The sequence below is a fragment of the Toxorhynchites rutilus genome, chromosome 3, assembly GCF_029784135.1.
Source record: "Toxorhynchites rutilus septentrionalis strain SRP chromosome 3, ASM2978413v1, whole genome shotgun sequence".
NCBI classification, from domain to species: domain Eukaryota; kingdom Metazoa; phylum Arthropoda; class Insecta; order Diptera; family Culicidae; genus Toxorhynchites; species Toxorhynchites rutilus.
The window spans coordinates 230,338,338-230,354,584 of NC_073746.1; the positions used below are offsets into that span (position 1 = coordinate 230,338,338).

The 16,247-nt window shown below is 37.8% G+C and overlaps 1 protein-coding gene and 1 pseudogene across 1 annotated transcript in view; one reads left to right on the forward strand and one right to left on the reverse strand.

Annotated features, from left to right (window-relative positions):
• Positions 1 to 16,247, forward strand: part of LOC129775748 (dopamine receptor 2) — a 347,010-nt gene that overhangs the window by 95,209 nt on the left and 235,554 nt on the right. The gene's annotated exons all lie outside the window — the stretch shown is intronic.
• Positions 10,827 to 11,856, reverse strand: LOC129775749 (replication factor C subunit 3-like; annotated as a pseudogene).

Sequence of the window (16,247 nt, forward strand, 5' to 3'; positions counted from 1 at the left end):
AAGTGATATCCTCGATAATCCGCGCCTTCAGATCTTTTCGAACTGCCAATAAAACGCCGCCCCCAGATGCTTTACGGCTGCTGTACAGAGAACGATCACATCGAAAAACTTCGTAGTGCTGGCCGAGAATCTGAGTTGAGAGGGTTCTATCATCCAGCTTGGTTTCGGTGAACGCAATAATGTCATACGCGCCATCCGATGTTGCCAATAGGTAATCGTTGGCACACGTATTTAGTCCATCCACGTTCTGATAGTAGAAGAGAAGATCGTAAGGTTGCGAATTGGTTTCCTGTATTGGAATATCAGTGCGCCGCTCAGTCCGGCGAGTAAGCGATGATCGATCAGGTAGAGATAGTCTGAAATCGATGGGCGGATCAGGAATCGTTGAGGGCAAAATGGAGTCATACTTGCCGGCGGGGTCGAGTTGGGAGACCCCGTCACCGCACCCACACGTAGGACTAGGACGGCTGCGGGTAGGCGGAAATGGCTCGACTACGGTAGGGGGGTCAGGGCCTCCCATAATACCAACTTCAGTGCATCCCAGTGTCCGGTTGATACTCAGAGTCCGGCTGCCTAGCGAATGTCGATCAAATAACGTTGGCGGAGGTTGGCTGAAACCGAAGGGCGGATCAAGAATCGTCGAGGGCAAAACGGTATCATACTTGCCGGAGGTGTCGATTTGGGAGACCCTCTCGCCACACCCACACGTAGGACTAGGACGGCTACGGGTTGGCGGAAATGGCTCGACTACCGTTGGGGGGTTCGGGGCCTCCCATAATACCAACTTCAGTGCGTCCCAGTGTCCGGTTAATACTCAGAGTCCAGTCTAGAGAAGGTCAATCAAATAACGTTGGCGGAGGTTGGCTGAAACCGAAGGGCGGATCAAGAGTCGTCGAGGGCAAAACGGAATCATACTTGCCGGAGGTGTCGAGTAGGGAGACCCCGTCACCACACCCACACGTAGGACTAGGACGGCTGCGGGTCACTGGCGAGAATTGCTCGACAACGGTGGGGGTATCAAGGGCTCCCATAATGCCAACTCTAGTGCGTCCCAGTGTCTTGTTGGCAATTAGCCGTGCTACATCATTGGTGCAGGGGTCGGGTCCAACCTTGGTTGATTTATCCGAACGATGTTCAAACTGTTTTTTGAACGCTCTTCGAACACACGAAAAACTACGTTCTGTGGCCACGAATCGCTGCATAAGGCTATTTCTTCCAATTGCTTGCTGACTCCGACTTTGAAGGACACGAAGCTCAAACTGCTTGGCTCTTTGCCCTTGGGAATAAGTTTTACGATCTTCACTCCTGCCTCGCCACTCAACTCCAAGCATTCCCGAACCAGCGTCGCAATATCGATTTCTTCCGTCGATGGGTCAAAGGCTGAAAGATAGATCCATAACAGATCTTCCTTCGGCTGGACCGTTTTAACTTTGTCAGTCATCGGTTTTGTCCCGCATGTTCTGGTCGGAGCTGACGGAATCTTAACCGGACTTCCAGTATCGCTGCGTCGTCGCTTGTTCGAGGTTGGCGCTTCAAGCCGTTTTTGTCTTATCCATGGGCTGATATTATTTTGAAACGGATTGCCCTGAGCGTTCGTGTCGACTTTTGCCGAAAGAGCAACGACTGCCTCGCTCAGCTTACCGATATCGTCTTTCAGCGATTTGATGGCTTCGGAATCCTCAACAGTTTTGCTGTTTGCAAGCATGGTGCGGAAATTTCCATTTGAAAATAGTCCAGCACAGCTGTCGCACATCCAGAAAACGTTCCCATCGTACAGCCCTAATTGATCCATTAGAGGCAGGTCCACCTTAGCACAAATCATATGGAATAATCTCCCACAAAAGCCTTGACAGACGATTCGTTCAGAATCAACGACTTTTTTATTGCAGTGAGTGCAAACCATTGTGCGTTCAAATTCCACCTATTGGTTTATTTTTGCACAACGATTATTACTGCGTTGCGATCGGGAACCAGTTTATTCTATTCTGAACAAGCTTGCGTGCGATTTCTTAGCACTACTTCGCAAACAGATGGCGCTGAGAAGCGAGAAACGAGCGAAAAAGGGGGACAATGACGTACTCGCAATAAATAGAACAACAAAAACACTTCACTTTTTCGTTGCACTAATTCTCAATATTTTCACCAAATAAACTTATTCATTCAGCACAAGCCTTTGCATGAACATAAAAGCGACCGCAGTAGACCAAAAAAAACGTAAATAAAGGCTATTGGCACACAAAAAATAATCAAAACACAGCGAACAGAAAGAGCAATTAACTTTGTCAACAAAACAGTAAACGAACTGTACTTTATGTATTTATGTAAGTGATTGAAGAATCTTGAACGAAATTGAGTCTGAAAATAATTTGATATCTTAATGACTAGTTTTGGTAGAAGTACTAGGAAATTTATGGTGAAAGGAACTTGTAAAGAGTCAATAGATAATCAGTTAATGAAGAGTTCTGCGATTGGACCCACGAACGTTCGCTTAGTAAGATAACGTGAAAGTTTGAACGTATTCATATCAAAAAATCAATTTTGGGCCAGACGAATTTCGTCTGGTCAGCTAGTAATACATAAACTTGGTATGAGTAAGGCCTTCCTCCTCCGCTGCCGGTTAGCATCAAAAATGAATCATCAAGTCGAAAGAATAACTCATCAGCTTAGCATACGCAGTCTGACAGGTGTGGAACACGTGATTTATTTATAATGTTTGATTTGTGTATGCATTGGTCGAAAATCGACATCATGACAGAGCTGCAATCCATCACCGTCAATGTCACAAAAAAGCTGACCATAGTCACTCAATTTCTCTCACGGCACGTGAGATCCAAATATTCAGTAGTGATACTCAGTCTTTTGTTTCTGACACCTAACCAAATGACGGTTGGTTCCAATCTGAGAGAGAGGAGCCAGCTGAATGACAGATAGTTTGTTTTCTTCTTATTCTTTTTGCGCTTTCTCATCAAGAAAATTCAAATCGGACAATTTCAATCAAGCAAGTTGTTGTCATTCATCTATGAGAAAAGTGTTCAAACTTAACGTGAATCTTTGTTTGTGAGTACATTTGTGCGTTTTTATCCTCGATTTGGTTTTTGACGTAGGACTACGTCTAACAGGAATATATGGGAAAACGAAAATTTGAACACTGATCATGTGGGATACAATGAAAGATGTACTAGGTCAGCCCACATCATGGCTTCCAGCAGCATCGGCCCACTCAAACAAGTTTCTTTTACTTCTGACTATTTCGATATAGTTGTCCTGAAGAATTATTTCGATGATTTCTAAAACAATATCCGAAATAATAAGCAAACAAATTTTTATGATTCCTTTGCCGGATGAGATCTTGCGTGAATTTATGGGTGTTTTCGGCTCATTTGTGACTTTTTCCGATCGTTCATTTAGTTTTCGCGAATTCATTCATGGTTCCCGGATTAAAAGTCAAGCTGGGCGTGAAGAAGGCATTTTCCAGCGGCGAGAGCCGTTTTCTTCGATTGAAAACAAAAGGTGTTTCGAATGTTTCGTTTTGCGGCGGTTGCTATCACTACGCTGTCAAAACATTACCGGTTCGGTTCGGATTACTGTAGCTGTTCAGCGAAAGGTGGTGCAGACACAAATTTGTGGATTATTAATTTGGAAACGATGTTTTTCACAGCATTTGAGATGAAGTTTTGCTCTTGGCACCAAACAATCAACATGCTAATGTTGAAGGTGAAGGTCTACTCGGATGTTTTATTGCTTCACTGCTTTGATAATGGTTTGCGCATTTAGTTTGTCTACATTACATCTGCACTGTATATAAATATGAAACAATGAATTACGTATTTTGAGCTTGTTTTTCTGAAGTGAAATAACTTGACCTAAATTCGAACAAATGAAAATAAACCAATATTTCTATTTTTGACAACCTTTGGCGTAGTCCTACGTCCCTCCGGTTATGACCCCGATATTACCCTTTACCCGACGCAATGTGCAGCGTATGTGGAATATATTATTTTATTATTATTAGTTTCTACCAGGTGCATTTTGAGGAAAGTTTTTTTTGTGTCCGATGAAAATAATAATAGGTTGACTAAAAAGGATGCAGTACCAACTGTTTGCATAGGCAGTGATCACGATTCGGAAGAAAATGAGAGTTATACTGCCAGTCTCTCGACGTCTTTTTCCTTTCTTGCTGATCGCTGGTGACAAATTCATATTCAAATTTCAAATTTGGCATGCAGGTCGCTTATCAAGGCAGTAGAAGCACTGAATGTCCAATCAAATTGACCGATAGTGTTCCGTTTTCAACGGAAGTAAGATTCATGTATTATAAATCCGCCTATTGAGAGCCACAAATGATGAAATTTATAAGTAGCCACAAACCCATTTTCTACAAAACCAGTGCACAGTCTGCGCACGATATTCAGTTTCACATTCTATTCGACCATGATACAAACGACAAAATTCCAAAATAATCCTACCGAAGCAGAAACGAACCACATAGAGAAAAAGCACTAAAACAATAACAACAGCAACATCAACGCACGTCACGTCATCCCCACTGCGCATCAGCCCATCAGTGGGCAATGAAGTACAGCAGCGTAACGAAGTGAAATCATTCCTTTCCAAACAGTCAGAGCGAACACGTCCTAACGTGAAAATGCAAGCGAAGAATACCAGAGAAATATAGAGAACTTTTAACCTAAAAATTGATAGTTTATTTCTAGTAAGTGTGTGACCATTGTTGTCTGCGGGTTTTCCTCAAACCGCCCGAACAGATAGTGAAGGTGAACCAATCAGTCTCGTCCACAAAACTAAAAGGTGTGATATAATTAGCTTCACCATATCAATCTTGATCAGCGATAACATGATCCATTCGCTATACAATCATAATTGAGTGGATTTCCAAGCTGGCACCTGCTTATACAGATTTTTGTGATTTCAATAGCTTGCTTTCAAAGCAATTTTTGAGCTATTGAAACTAGTTTTTGGATCAATAACTAACAAACATTAGACATTCTATATTTCGAATGAAGCGGTTAACATACCATTTCTATCAACTAACAATGCTCGAAATCCTGTTTCTCTAATGTAACGCTCTCGTTCTTAATGCTTTGAACTTACACCCCAGTATAGAAATGAAAGATGTAGTCCGACGTCAAAATCATTTTCACATAAAATTTCTTGCAATAAAATGTTATGTTAAAATTTTCTACATATTTCAATACTTCCCCTTGGTTCTCCGTGACTGGTTCGCGCTGACATAAGGGCCATCACAACAAACGCGAGCTGGCTCCTCTCTCTCAGGTTCCAATGCCTCTCACTGCCGATCGCTCTGTTTACAACTTTACGTCACGAGAGCGGTGGTTGTGGCGTATGATGGTAGTAGAAATCTAAGATAAGATCAGACAATAGGGGGTCTTTTACGGACCAAATTTCTGTCAGATACGGACCAAATTTCTGTCAGTCGTCTGATTTCTGATTGGTCGATTTCGATAAATTTTGTAAACAAAGTCGATTTTTCCAGTGTTGCCAATAAAAATAAATTACGTTGGGTTTGTATTGAATTTAGAAAAAAAATGAATTTAATTGATATTACGATACTTAGTTTAGAGGAAATGTGAAGGAATTGTATACACGTTTTACCTAATTATTTTGTTACTATATTTTGATTGAATTGAAAAATTTATATATATATATATATATATATATATATATATATATATATATATATATATATATATATATATATATATATACATCCATTTCATGTCAAACCGATATAGTGCTCCTCAGATTTCCATGAAAAGTGGTAGTTTCTTTCTTTATTGCAAAATATTAGACCCGTATTTTTTATTTTTTCGTTAGGGTGACCTTTTCTTATTTTAGGGTGGTCCGAAAAATCATTTTTTTCAACTTTTTCCTAAAAGTGCCTTTTTTAAAAATTCATAACTTTTGAATCACTGAACCGATTTAGATGATCGATATATCAAATTGAAGCCAATTAATCTTTTTTGGAAAAATATTAGGCTTGCCAAGAAATCGAATTTTGTTTTCGTAACTATTGATTGTAGTTGTTTTTTGTTATTTTTATGTTTTTTGTTTTTATGTTTTTATATTTTATGTTTTTTCTTGAAAGCTGAGGATTTATTACATAACATATCTCGATATCAGATAGGCTTTTTTGTGTTTTTGAATGACTTTTCAAAGTTAACCGGTCGTCCGTAAAATCATTTTTCCACTCTTATCCAAAAATAATTTTTTGCAAAAATTTATTACATTTGAACTACTGAACTGATTGAGATGATCGACATATTAAATTGAAGCCAATAAGCCAATCTTTTTTGAAAAAATATCACACTTACCGGAAAGATAGGATTCTAGTCGCATAGGTCTAGTCTAGTCACATAAGAATATTGAACGAAGACTTAAAACATGTTAAATTTACAAAATAATGACTCTAAAACGAAAAAAACACCTCTCTAGAACCCTCTTTCCAAGTTCAATACTTTTTTCAATATTTTTTCTATTAAAAATCTACCTCATTGGCTTCAATTAGATTTATTGATCATCTGAATCGGTTCAGAGGTTCAACAGTTATGATTTTTTGAAAAAGTCATTTTTGGGAAAAAGTGGAAAAAATGAGTTTTCGGACAACACTAAAATGGAAATGGACATAAGTTTAGTTTAATAATAATCTATTTGGTTTCTGATACTAATATATTTTATTTCTACCATGCCATGCTCCTGCTATCAAATTTTCGTTTCCTTGTTTTTTTGTTTTCTCCGCTTTTTAAACGAAAAGATATAAATTTTTTTATAATGTCATTCCTTGTTTTTTCACAATGGAATAAAGTGGATGGCAAAACATACATTTCTCCTGCCATTTTCTTCGGCAAATCAGCTTCGTTAGGTTCCAAATGCGATTTCATATTTCGGAATAGAATTTCCATTGCTAAGAAGAAATTAAAAGTCTCATCATTCACTATGCAGATGGGAGAGTTAGAAGCTGTAGCTCGCAAATATGAAAAAAGAGACGGTTGATACAATCTAGGTTGTGTTTTGCTGACTACCAATCTCTTGTTACACTGCTGACATGTTCTTTCCCGCTGAATAATTTTTTTGATGATGAAACCAGCTATATAGAACAACGAATTTTGTTCTGTTCTGTCGAGAAAAGTTTTCGCTTCATCGACGGTGTACTCATAGCCGAATTCAATATTCATATCATCCACATTATCACTAGAATTAGATGAAGCTGAAATTCGATATGATGTCGATGCTGCTTCATTGTCCATCAATTTCTGGGCTGAACATTCTTCACGCCGCTTTGATAGCAAATCTATCAATCCAATAAGATGTTGTTGTGTATCGGCTGTATACGAAGCATTCGGTACTACGGTCATGTATTGCGAAAGAGTCACAATTTTCAAGTTATTGCTGAATTGCAATGGAGTTGGGCGTCGTTGCTTTGCAAGAATCAATGAGAAAAGACTCTCCAGACAATCTTGGACGAACCGCGATGTAAATATTTGTGGGTGTCCTTCATGCAAAAGCCGATCTGTCAACCTCACAATTGCATTCGTGCAAACGATTACACTTGTTTGCCATGGTTTCCAATGTCCGTGTCCTACTTGGAGATCATACATTAACCGCACCATGGTCTTCAGATGAGCGATATCCTCGTCATATTTCATAGGATCATTCAAACAAAATACTTTTTCTTCTGCCCTATTATTGATAAGCTCGAACCATCGAGCAAAGTCTTCTATGAAGCATGCGGTAGTAAGAAGCTCCGGTAATTCTCGTATTTCCGCATGAAACTTCAATGCTGCAGCCACCGTCCTGTTGCAATATTTTGTTGCGTTGCATACTTTCATTTTATCTATTGAAGATGTTCTGTTGTCAAAGCACACATCCGAGGCCGTTAGTCTGTGACAAAGCCGCAACGTGTTGTTTATTTCGGAGTTCACGATTGTGGTTAAATGGTCTCGATGAACAATATTGGATGTTAGCTTTTTTTCACGAACATACCAATCCGGAACTTTCAGGTAGACATTGTTCAACCAGCCATGTACTGTATTTTTAAATACGTGTACGGGATCGGGTATGATCTCTAGCATTCTGTTCTCAGCGTTTGGATGAGGTATCGCAGCATTTAATGTCTCATTTTTGCGACGAATATCGATCCCCAAATCCTTCCACATGCGCTGGTTTTCGGACCCGGAATCTGTTGTTATAAAATGGACACGCAAACTGATTCCCTCTGCTCTTGAAACTGCAGACAATACAGCATTCTTCAAAAACTCTTTTTGTATAGAGTTGCCGGTGTACTCGAAAGCAACCACCTGTTTCCAGCGCGCTGCGATTCCAACTAGCATGAATACCAAAGCTTTACAGGCTAAAGTTTGGGACATAGGAAGCGTTGTTGTTCCAACAAACTGCTTCGTATTTTGGCAAAACTCATTTGCCGCGTCTATGCTCATTTCGTCTAGAACCAATCCGCAGTCCTTTTCTTCAACCGACATTGTGGAGACTTTATGTTGTAGCAGCTCGAATATATCTTCAAGAATACCTACAAAATATCATTTCATATATTAACATGCGATGAGACATATGATTATAATTACATACCAGGACTGAAACGAACTCCTTCAATTTGGCGTAGTAGAGTCCTCGTGGATGGGAACGGGAAGCCTTTTTGAATAAGCTTGTCGTATCCACCTTGACATGCAAACCGAATTTGTAAATTTTCCGTAATCGTTTCATTGGACCAACGTTTCACTTTTTTAACCTCTCCTGTTAATAGCTTAATTTGATCTTCTCTGAAAAGCTTCTTCAAGGGTTGTTTTCCACGAATTCTCGAGGTCAGATATCCGCATTTTTTCTTCCATTGTTTTACAATTCTATTAACGGTTACATCAATATAAAATATTAGAAAATAACATATTTTTTGACACACTACCTTTTCAGCTTGGAAATTTGATGTTTCAAACGAAATATTTCTTCCTGTAGTTGTTTATCTCCTTCATATACGTCAACCAAATCATAATTGTTCTCAATACTTTGTATCTCTTCCCATTCCTCATTCGCGGATGCAGCTAAGGTCGGAATTTTCGTAACTCCATTTTCATTGTATTTCCCATCAACAAAATGAGCCTGTATATATACTAGTATTAGGATATGTTTTAGAATTAGTTTTTAATACTTACGCTACATATTCTTGTGCTTGATTTGATTTCAAAGAATGGAACTTCTAATTCACTGTTCACGCAAAATCGAATCCATTCTTTCCGAATATTTTTGTCTTGAGGGAACCGATAAAATTTATACTCAGGATGAGTATCCGTCCTTCGCTCACAATTTAAGGCTTTACACTTCATTTTTATTTTTGAATTACGTTTTGTATGAATAAAATGGCTTCCTAACGTTGTTTTGGTTGTATTCCTGCTCATATAATAAGATAGAATGTTTTGGTTCAGACAATGAGAATCTGCATAACGCTGTAACGGTTGTCAGATTAGATTTATTTGCTAAAAAAAAAATCCCAAATTTGTTTTGGAAACGATTATATTATAGATATGGGTATTTAAAAGACTTATTTTATCCTTTTAAAGCATATTTTTGAGATTGTCTATTTGAAAATATGCAATAATCATTGAATTCGCACCAACCAAATGTTACGATTCATTAAAATAGAAATTTGAAAAATCCGATATTTTATAATATTTGGCAGCTCTGGCATCTTCATGTCATGGCTTCGTTTTTGGACGACGAAGAAGAGTAAGAAGCCAGTTGTCTGGTCTTGTCTTAGGTAGAAATGTGAGTGATCAGACAGTTCCAATCATTATTGACAATCGCGACGGTTGTTTAGATCAAGAAGGTAGAGTTAACAGGTGGCTCGTAATTTACACTATTTAGAAAAGACGTATGAGGAATGGCAAGACGAAAGGTTTGGATTTGTTCATGTTATTACTTACGTTGGTATGGTTACATTTGATTTCGTCGAAGGTATTTGAAGCAGTATAATAAATAAACAGTTGTCGTTGAAAATAGTAACCTAGTAACCTTTATGCATAAGCTTCCGCCAGCTGGCTCGGCTAATGTGATATGATTTATTCAGGGAATGCTTTGATCGTGGTACCGATATGGTGCATAATTTGTAGCTTTGTTTTTTGTGCTGGTTCATAACGGCAATCAACTGTGCCGACGAAACTGTAGCCAATGTTTAGTGTTGTTTGGATACCATCTATGTAAATAAATTCAAACTTACGGGATACGTCCGAACGGCAATTCTGTCATTACGTTTTACCTTCCACTTCACTTTCCTTGGTTTGGATTTGTTTGTTGAAGTAGAAGTTGTTGTTATTGTCAGAGATGTCTAAATTTTTCGTTTATTCGATTATCGTTTAATCGTGGGGCCATTTGTAAATAGTCGATTCATTCGAACAATTGTCTTTCAGTATTCGAGTATTTATTTCTTGCAGTTAAAATGAACAAACATTTATAATAAAAAAGATTATGGTGTCATAATTTTAAAAGTTAAATTAAATATAATTTAATATAATTTGAATTTGAATGCACCATGTTAAATAAAATAAACATGGTGCATTCAAAACCATTATTTGAATGAAATGGTATTTAAATAAATTGATAAATTTACCATTTCATAATTATTTGCGGATCATGAAAATGATCCGATTGAAAACCGACAAGGCGTTTTTTTTTATTTAGAGTTAAGCCTTACCAGAACTATTGAAGTTTAGTTAATAAACGTGAGATGAACACGAAAATTTCATTTTTTTATAAAACGAAAGAAAATTGCGATCTCAAAGAATCGCTCAAAAATCATCCACTTCCATTTAGGCTTTATTGAGAAACTTCTTATACAGTGTTACAAACTGCGTCACGAACACGTCCAGATGGAATATATGTTTGCTTCCTTGCTGCATCCAGTGTTCATAATGCCCGGCAAAATTCAATGTTTGCGTCTTCAGACTCATATCGCAATTTTTAACCAGACTCGGTACCAATCCACAGATTATAACATTCGATAGAACGCCTTGAAATAGCAGCTCGTATAGCCGTTCGCTCACCCCCTCCATCTTCTGTGGACTTTGTTCGAGGACAATCTGATTGGCGGTTTCTCTATGGAATATTTGCCAGTCAATTTCCGGTACTTCTTAGTTGACCGTGAACGGTTACTGTTGTACCTTGCAAGCTTCCAGCATGAGGATAGCGTAAGTCTTTTCTCCAAAGGAATGTGCTGAAATGTAAATAGTGTTGTTACATTCAACAAACAAACAAATCACAATATTACATTCAAAATTTTAAGAATATCCTCCTAAGATAGAGCCGGCCCCCTTATTCCCAAGCAACGACTTCTCACCGCGGGAATAACCCGTGAAGTAGAATTGGCGCACAAAATCAATCTGCACCTAGACATATACTTTTCAATGGTTCTTCTCAGCGCATCAGCTAATTCACCACGGACAAGACGAGAGTCATATTCACTCTACCCGCTGGGATAAATTTGATTGATCAAATCCGACAGGACCACCCTGTCATATATCCCGGTAACCGATGAATTCAACTCGATGTGGTAATTACTGCTGATGATACTGATTTCCACCTTCCGGTTCGAGGGCGTTGTGAAGTTTATTATTTCATTGCCTAGCCCCACGCCCGGTTGGTAAAGTTTCCACAGCAGATACATGATGCGAGTTTTCTTACTGGCCCGGAAGGATCGTATAACATGAGATGCGGGAAGTCTCCCTGGGAGCGAAGATTAATCAGATGCGCAACTTGCGTTTTGTGGTAGTCCAGTTTGGACAGCTGGCGCGATCGGTAGCGGTCAACTCAGAGAGCCATTGTACACAAAAATATTTGATGTATAATACAAAAATACTTGATGACTTGTTGTTTTCGTGTTGGCCTTTGTCAGAGTAAATGCATCACCTCCAGAGATGACAGATGATTTTTTTGAAAATCTTCAACAAAAATCTGAAATGTTGATGAAATCTGAGATGCAGATACTTTTGTAACCGCGAGAATAACAAAGTAATGTTTGAAAAAAGGGGTTTTAAGCGCAGGAAATCAAGTCATAAAGAGAAGAAATACCATATCCCTACAGTCTGCAACTGAAAATATAAGTTTGCAACAGGATAGACAGGACATTAAATATCAGTAAAATTGCGAACATGTCTGTAGATTTAGTATCCTTGCAATGATGAGAAACAAATTTGGTAAAAAAATCGAAGTCGAACGGGTTACAAAATGCATCATTTTTCTAATTTCAAACCCGATCGGGAGCCGGAATAGAGGGGATACGCAAGACGTGTTATTCCACAAACTAAGTATTAATACAAATGACACGTGTATTACTACGTAGAGTCGGCGAAGTGCCGCTAAAAACGTTAAGGCCCCCTGAAAAGTTGAAAAGAAAATACATGTCTGAAAACACAATATTCTTCAAATTGTATTTAAAATGAAACTGTATATTCACATCTGGCATCCCTAGTCACGAAGAACGAACACAAAGAGGCGAATGTTGTGAATATCGCCAAACACCAAACCATCAGCTAGACTTTTGAGTGTCGCACTATTCTGGCATTTCAGCGACAGGACACTCACCAAGGAGCTCGGATTTCTACCGTCAAGTAGAAGTTCACCATGCGTTAGTGTTGTGATAATACTCTTCTCACACTATTGGACTGACTTTGGGATGGTCACCAAAGATAATCGCAGTACAAAATTTGTTGATTATCTTTGTGTGAGTACCATCACTTGATTCTCACGACAAATCGCAGCTCTGCATCATGATTCAATCCATCTTGCCTACATAGGTAACAAGCATTCTCTTCGCAACAACCTACAGTATTCCGAAATTCTATTCGCGCATGGTACCTCTCCAGACGCAATTAATTCACTATTAATCTCATGGAAATACTTGTAATTTAATATAATTATCTCGTTCTATATTACCAACACGTCTTCTCTGCCCATGCAAACTCATTACAACTATCAACAAAATGAAACTTCGTAAGTGAATTTGACACTAGGCAATTTATGTGCATGGAAAGCGATGAAAGTTTCATCGTTGGTAACACAATTACACAATATCACGCTGGCTCTCCATATAAAGTAAGCTCATAATAAGTATCTGCCATTCTACGATGGAAGCGTACCTTACGAGGGAGGATTGCTGCAGGTGGTAAAGGATTCTCCCACGCTCCGATGAGCCTTCTCGAGCGGCTTGTTTCAACTGTTCGTGTGCCCCTGTGCACTCAAGATGCTTGCTACACATAATGATGTGGAAATAACCTCGAGGAATGCCCCTGTTTCAATTCCAGATTTTTCCATAGCCTACATCATTGAAATGAAAAACTCATCAGAAAGTGTTAGTTGTATTATTAGTTCCACCGACTTACCATGGAACCTTGTTCCATGGTATATGATGTATATGAATCTGAAATAATCCGCTAATATTCTCGTTCCAATTTTCAATCAAGCTGAAAAAGTATAAAGTTGGTCAGTCAAAGTTTGCCTTTGAATTTTGATTAAATCGACATCGTCAGTTTGTGCATCGACTTGAGTTTTAAACTACCGAACTGTGCGAGAATAGAAACTCATTTTGTGAATAGCTTTTGAAACCTCGGTAGATTCTACTGAATGTTCCCAAATGCCGACCATCATTCATTTTAAACATTGTACGTCGCGGTTGAGTTGTGAAAAGCGAAAACTTTCAACATAAGTTCGACAACGGCTGGTGTGAAAGTGGAAGAAAAAACATTGCTATTGCCGATATAGTGGTTATCAGATTTTCGTCCAAAGTTGTAATTTTGTTCTTTATCGCAAAACATTAGACCCTTATTTTGAATTTTTTTTTATTATGGTGGTTATTATTTTTTATTATGGTTCTATTTTGGGGTGGTCCAAAAGATAATTTTTCCATTTTCTCCCAAAAAAATCATAACTTTTGAACCATTCAAATTGAAGTCAATGAGCTTTAAAGGCTAGCAAAAAGACATGCAAAAAATGGATTTCATTTTCGTAATTATTGCTTGTAGTGGTTTATTTTTCATGACTTTGGACTAGAGGGCGCTATATTTTTGTATATTTTGATATGAAGCTGATGATTTTTACAACATGTCTCGATATGCGCAAAACTCGAGAAAGGAGATTCTTTTTTTCGTTTTTGAGACATGATTTTTCAAAGTCAACCGGTGGTCCGTAAAATCATTTCCTCCTTTTATCCAAAAATGACTCTGCCAAAATTCATAACATTTGAAATACTGAACCGATTTAGTTGATCGACATATTAAATTGTCAATAAGCTAACATTTTTTGCAAAAAATATCACGGGAAGAGTCGCATAGGTCTAGTTTAGTCTCGTAGGAAGTTTGAACGAAGACTTAAAACTTGTTAAATTTGCAAAATAACGACTGAAAAACGATAAATAACAACTCTCTGATTTCCGGATATATAATGTAAAAAAAAACTTCTGCATTCCATATAAAATATAAAAAAATATAGCGCCCTATGTCTATAACCGAGAAAACTATGGAAAACTAACTCAATCAATAATTACAAAAATGAAAATTCAAATTTTTCGCGAAAGTGTTTAAATGTTTTCAAAGAATTCATAAGCTTCAATTTGATATATCGATCATCTGAACCGTTCCAGTAGTTCAAAAGTTATGAATTTTTGTGGTGGAGAAAAAGGGGGAAATTAGTTTTTCGAACAATTTTCTTTGAAAAATCATAACTCAAAAACTAAAAAAAAACACCTCTCTGATTTCAGAATATGTTATGTGAAAAAACCTCAGCTCCATACTAATATACCGTACGTGAGGTGGCTACGAAATAAGGTGAAGTACAGATTCTGTTTCGTTTCTAGAGGTACGAGATCCGCAATTCTCCTGGTGACACCCGTCACTTGATCAAGTTTTGAACTCAACTTAGTATTGTGTTCTTTCCATTTGATTTTTCCATCGAATAATACACCCGGATATTTGAATACCTCAACTTTTTCGAACGTTGAACAACATGCCATAAAAATGAAACACAAATATCTGCATAACTAACCAAGCAAATGGAGACAAATTTAGCATGTGAGGGTTTTTGGGTACGAGAAATGTTTCTCTGATGGTTTGACGTACTTTCCTCTTCTTTTTTTTTATCTGTATTATAGTGATTTTCAACTCATTTGGCTGGTTTGTCACTTTTTACTTCGGGAGTGAGAATTGAACTCGTGACCTTTAGCGTGAGAGGCATGGATGTTACCACTACGCCAGATCGCCTCCACTCTTTCCTCTTCTGAAAGTGGCGAGAGAACTCCCATACAAACAAAATACAAATTTCCGCATAACTCGAGAATTAATAGAGCAAATGGAACCAAAATTGGAATCAGAGGATTTAAGACTACAATGAATACATTACACTTATGATATCTAATGTCATCGTCACAAATGAAAATTTATCACATTCCTATATTTTTTGGAGTAATCTGAAATAATGAATACTACCGAGAATCTTTTTCTAAATCAATATTATTGGTTTTTGCATAATAACATAATATCACGTTGAAGGTCGTATTTGTATGATACAGACTAATACTGAAACTTTAGGTTCTGTAATGTGTTGACAAAAGTATGCTTTGGAAGTGTTCCTTTTTCAGTGGTGGAAGTTCGTTACAAGCCGTTCTGTTCATCAAAAGTCGTGTGTGATGAAATCCGAAGGGAAAAAGAATGTTGCAATTCAAAAAAATATTCCATCCATAAACGTTTTCGTGAACATGAACTGTCGTAATATGCGTCGTCGTGCATCTTATGATCGGCAGATCCGATACTGCACAACAAGATTTTTCATTAGGGTTCATCACTTATTTACCTTCGTTCGGAACATATATCGACTTATCATCTCACCTATACGTGTTCTCTAACAAATTCCCAAAGACAGATTTTCAATCTTCGTTGTATTTCTACCAACATCTAATTCTATTCTATGAAGTGAGAAACAATCATTCTCAAACACTTTTTCTTTAGTACATAATTTAGGTAAACTCTTTATCACAGCAAAAGTGGCTCGTGGAAAGTTGATTCGGATTGCTAAATTTATCAGAAGATCTTCTGTCATTCCACATTTTTCGCAAGCCATCATTCCACAATGGAAAGTGTAACAAAATCAGGCATCCTCCCTCCCAGCCTCCACCTATGGTACGGGAAGTTTATTGACAAACCAGAATGAAGCAGTATCCTTGC